This window comes from Pteronotus mesoamericanus, unplaced genomic scaffold (genome assembly GCF_021234165.1).
Source record: "Pteronotus mesoamericanus isolate MK-2021 breed Mesoamerican mustached bat unplaced genomic scaffold, CSHL_Meso_final contig_20, whole genome shotgun sequence".
Lineage (NCBI taxonomy): Eukaryota > Metazoa > Chordata > Mammalia > Chiroptera > Mormoopidae > Pteronotus > Pteronotus mesoamericanus.
In genome coordinates, this window is record NW_026555085.1 from 88694496 (window position 1) to 88700495 (window position 6000).

Here is a 6000-nt window from a genome sequence, read left to right on the forward strand (position 1 = left end):
AGATAACTTTTCGACCCCCTCCTTTGATCTCTTTGTTCTGTGTCCCCTCTCCCTCCTTATAAAAACCTCTGCCTCCTCTGAGAGGTGGAAGTGGGCATTGTGATGTGAGCCCCCCATCTTCCCAGGGAGATGGGTTTTGAGACATGAGTCCTCCAACTTCCAGGTTGCTGGCACTTGAAAATAAACCACTTCCCTTTGCAGAGGCACCTTCTCCTCGAGTACTGGTTTTCGTAGTGACAGGCAGCTGGACCGGCTTTTGGTTACAAGATGAGTGCCTTCTGTCTTGAACTCTGAACCTCAAACCAGCAGACAACCAGGGTGTGGTTGGCATCTTAAAAAGATGACCTGGTTACTTGGTTGGCAGGCTAGTGATAATTGGATATGGGGGCAGGAAAGCCCATTCATTTAATGGCTGCATTGAATATACCTAGATGTGTGTGTGTATTTAGTATGTAACATACACATATATGTGTATATAGTATGTGATATATATGTATATGTCACATACTATATAATATATCTAACATTATTGATTATGCAGGGTTCTCCAGAGACACAAAACCAACAGGGTACATGTATTTAGAGAGAATTTATTTCAAAGAATTGGTCTATGTAAGTGTGAGAGACTGGCAAATCCAAAATCTGATGCGATCAGCCAACAGGCTGGAGACCAGGGAGCCCCAAAGCAGTCTGCAGGCAGATTGCCTTCTTCCTGAGGGGCAGGGTTGGAATGGGGGAAGGTCAGTCCATTCTGTTAAGAGCTTGGGCTGATAGGGTGGGACCCACCTGCTTTATGGAAAGCAATCCCTTTACTCAAAGTCCATCAGTGTAAATGGTGACCTCACTCATCCAAAAAGCACATTCACAGATTCACAGAATCCCAGAATAATGTTTGGTCAATTATCTGGGCACTGTGGCCCAGGCAAGTTGACACGTAAACTTAACCATCACTATTCTATTAATACAGAAGGACTATGAGGGAGATGCTTTTTGCAGGATGGAGGGATGTTAACCACTCATATATCAGTTCCTATTTTTGGCCCCATGTAAGGCCAGGACATTTTCAGAAGGCAAATACTTTAGCACTCCTGGAGCTTCACAGGGGTAATGCTAGCTAATGTCTTGGGAAACTGTCTCTAAAGCAGCTGACATCATGGGGATGGAGGGAAGTCATGGCCCTCTTACCAGCCCGCAACTTCTCTTGGCCGCCTTTCTTCTTTATGCTGTCTTTCCTTCATTGGAGCTGCAGGGCATTCACCAAACATCCAGGAAAAGTATATAAAAATGTCATTTGTTTCCAATGAAAATGTTAATAATGTTGATGCTCTTTTCTGTCCCCTAAGTGTGATTTCCTTAAATCAGAAGAGGAGAGTATGATGCTGTACAAACAGCAAAAGATTTGTGATTAACAAATATATTTTGCAGTCCCCACTGTCACTTTCTCATCTCTAAAGTGGGAGTGATTCTGATCATGTTAACTCACTGACTTGCTTATGTGGATCCATGGAGATGAACTACGTGAAAGTATTTTGTAAATGATAAAGCATTATATGGTCTTGATTAGTATAACCCATTTTCCATTAAGTCAAATTCTCTGGGTTATAGATTCCTGGGTCCCATTCACAGTCCTGGCTGTCTGACCCTGAGTGTGGAAGCTGTGATTACTAAAGAAGGCATCTCTCGTGTCTGCGTGCGGTTACTCACTTATCACACAGGAATTTGGCCTTAAACTCAGTAGGGGAGACTTCTACCTTGTGAGTCCGTGGCCCTGGCAAACCTACTGTCTCCTTTTTTGGAGATGCTGATGTCTTTTGGAATACGCTGAATTTCATATTGATGAATCCTTCAGCTTTAGGAAATTCTTTCCTCTTCCAGTCCAGCCAGTCTCTGCATTTTGTTGCAACACTCTTAGAAAATTATTAGACATAACTTCTGTCTCGCCTGGGTGAAACTAAAAGCAAAGATGTGAAGTTATCATTAGGGTCTGTCACTCCTGGTGAAAACTAGTGTCTCTGATGCCTTGGACAATCTCGTGCCTTTAAAGCCCAGGTTCTTAAAACTGGTGTAAACTTACAATCTCTGCAGCAATATGCAGATAAGGCCTGAACGTAAATGGCAGGCAAGTCAAACTATTTGCCTCCTTAGATTTAAATGGAGACATAGCTAGAAATAATTTTTAAATTTTTTGGTGCCCTCGTACTTTCAGGGTTTACACAATTTTATTTTAGGAAAAAACCTCTCTAATCCTAAAACATATGAGTAGTTGTTGTTTTTTCAAGTAAGGATCAAAGAAAATGATGCAGGGTCAACAGTGGGCTTAAGTAATACTTAACTGTGAGGGAACTATTTCTATAACTCCAATCCACCACTTTCCACAATAGTGGGAGCAGAAAAGAAGATCATTTCTAGACTGAGGAGGGATCAGGAAGGACGTCAAGCATGATGTCTTTTGAAATGAGTCTTGGAGTGAGACCTGCAAGCACGGAGTCCACCAAGCAGGGAGAGGTCCGTGAGCAAGGGCATGAAGAAATTAAACTCTGAGTTTGTTGGAGGCCTTCAATGAATTTGGTATCACTCATTGACATGGTATAAAAAACATGAAACTAAAGAGTTAATTAGGGCCCACGTTCTAGTTACTACTAGTCACCTCTGTATCCCAAGCAGCAACTAACAATGCTTCACACATAGTAGGCATTTGATAAATGTGTGTGTTAAGCTTATTAATTTTTATTAATCTATGACATATATTTAAGATATATATCTATATATTTATATCTCTATATATAGATATAGATATATCATAGCATTTGAAACTTATCCTACCAATAATAAACACTTACTATGAAAAGTAAATCATATGGTTTTTGGTTAACTTCTTTTGTCTCATTATACATTACTTGGTTCTATAAGCCTTAACTTACATGAAGGGTTGAGAAATAGTGGTGTTCAGTTCCCTCTGCCCCCTAATCTCCACCCCCCCAACTAGCTGTCATCTGTTCTCCATCTATGAGTCTGTCTCTGTTTTGCCTATTAGTTCAGATTGTTCATTAGATTCCACATTTGAGTGAAATCATATGGTATTTGTCTTTCTCTGACTGGCTGGTTTCACTTGACTCATAGACATAGACCACAGTGTGGTGATTGCTGGGGGGAGGGAATACAAGGGGATTGAAGGGTAATGGAAAACAGACAATAAAGATTAAATCAAAATAAGACAAAATACCTTTTTGCAAAGAAGATGTATATGCACACACATTAAAATACTACTCAACCATAAAAAAGGTTAAATCTTGCCATTTGTGACAACATGTATGAACCTGGAGGACATTATGCTAAGTGAAATGTCAGATGGTGAAAGATAAATGTCATTATTATTTCACTTATATGTGGAATATATATTAAAAGCAAAAACAAACTCAGAATTGCCAACAGATTGGTGGTTATCAGAGGTAAAAGGGGGTGAAGGGAGGGCAAAATGGGTAAAGGATGTCAATTGTATGGTGACAGACGGAAATTAGGCTTTTGGTGGTGAGTATAATGTGGTATATACGGATGTCAAATTATATACTGTTGTATACTTGAAACTTATATAATATTACAAACCAAAGTTACCTCAGTTAAAAATAGAATAAAATACAAAAAAAAGAAAGAAAAAACATAGTGGTGTGAGCAAAGAAATCAGCATATTATTTCAGAATCACAGATTACCTTTTGAATAGACAGGACTGTCCAGGACACTGGTTAAAATCATGTTCCATATATGGGCTCTAAGGAGCCTGGTAATTTCCTGATTATATTTACAGATATTTTTGTGTGATCATTTTTCAGGGAGCAAGTTTATAGATGGTATCTGATTCTCATAGGAATGGATGACCGCTTCCCCCCTAATTAAGAGAGAATAAACACATCCAACCAACCCCTTTAGCTTCAGTCATACACATTATGGCCCAGTGCCTCGTATTTAGAATCCTGCCCTGCAAGGTTTCAGGAGAGAATTTGAAGGCAACGAGATATTTTCCAAAGAATATTTTAGGCTCTGCAGGCTCTAAGGATAAAGTTTCTGCTGCAGCTACTCAACTCTGCCATTATAGCATGAAAGCAGTATTAGAAACTAGGCAACTGAATGAGCATGGCTGTTTTCCAATAAAACTTTATTTACTAAAATGGGGAGCTGGTCAGATTTGGCTGACAGGCAGCAATCTGCTGACCTATGGATTTTTTAAATACTTTAGACACACATACACAAACCTATTGGGATTGGGATTGGTGGTGCATTGAATCTATAAATCAGTTTCGACAATTGCCATCTTAAAAATATTGTCTTCCAAGCTATGAACAACATATATCTATTTATTTACAGCTTCTTTAATTTCTTTCAGCCTTGACTCATTTTTTCCAATATACAGCTTTATTAGATAATTTGTCAGATTTATTGTTAAATATTTCATATTGTTGATGCCTTTATAAATTGAATTTTTAAATTTTCAACTTTTTGTTGTTAATTGCCAAAATATAGAAATATAATTATTCTTGTATCCTGCAATGTTTCTAAAGTCACTTGTGAGTTCTAGTAGCTATTTTATATTCCATTGAATTTTGTACATACCTAATCATATCATTTACCAAAAAAGATAATTTTAATTCTTCCTTTCCAATCTGGATGACTTTTATTTCTTATTGTTTTATTGCACTGGCTCAAATGTTGAATAAAAGTGGTAACCAAGATGGGCTTCATTTTAGACAATCACTTACTGTGATGTAAACGGGATAAAGAAGAAAAGTCATATGACCATCTTGATAGAAGTTCTTTTTATCATGAACACCTGTTGGAAAACTAGGAATAAATAAAAAATTCTTTAATCTGATAAAGGTATCTACAAAATAAAAACTACTGTAAATATCAGATTTAATGTTGAAATAGTAAAAGTCTTCTCTGCATTTGGGAACAAGACAAGAAGGTATGCCAATAATACAAATCTATTCAATAGGTCTCAGCAGGACAATAACCAAGAAAAGAATAGAAATTCTAAATGGAAAAAAAATGTGTAACAGGTAGGCAATATGATTCTGTACAGAGAAAATGAAATAAGAGTCACAAATTAGTCATCAGAATTAGTAAATAAATTTAATAAAATTACTGAATAAAATGTCTAATAAACTAAATTGCATGTATATAAATTTTATATATTTCTATATATATGTATTCTATGTATTTCTATATATAAGCAGTAAGTTATATGAAAATAAAATTATGAAAAACTATTTGCAATAGCATAAAGTCATAAATGTAGAAGGAAAATCTGCAAGACCTCTACACTAAAAAATATAAAGCATTATTAAGAAAAATTTAAGATAACTTGAATAAAATGGAGACATACATCATGTTCATAGATTTAAGAAGTCAATAATAGAAAAATATCAGTTTTCCTTAAAATAATAGGTACATTTGATTCAATCCTATTTAAAATCCTAGAAGACTTTCATTTTTTTGTGTGTAGAAACTGACAAGCTAATACTAAAGTTTTGTTAAAAAAAATGAGGAACCAATAGTAACTAAGGAAATCTTTAAGATCTATGTTGAAAGACTTACATTGCCGTGTATCAGGGTTTGTTATAAAGCTATAATAATTAAGATAATGTGATATTGCCATGGAGGTTTTACAAATACAGATATAAAAGAGAGTCCACAAATAGGCACACACATTTATTATGGTGTCTTGATTTATGACAAAACTAAAAATTCATGAAGTATAGCTTTTTCAATAAATAATGTGTTCAACTGAATATCCATACGGGAAAAAATAGAATTTGATTCTTACTGAATGAAAAAAAAGAAAAAGAAAGAAAAGAAAAACGTAGGTCACTGTTAAACTAAACATAAAAGATAAAACAATACAGTTTCTACGCAATAACATGCAAGACAGTCCTTGTGAACTTGAGGTAGGTACATATTTATTAACCACAGAAAAATGTTGTTAATTTTTTGTTATTTTGTTTTAA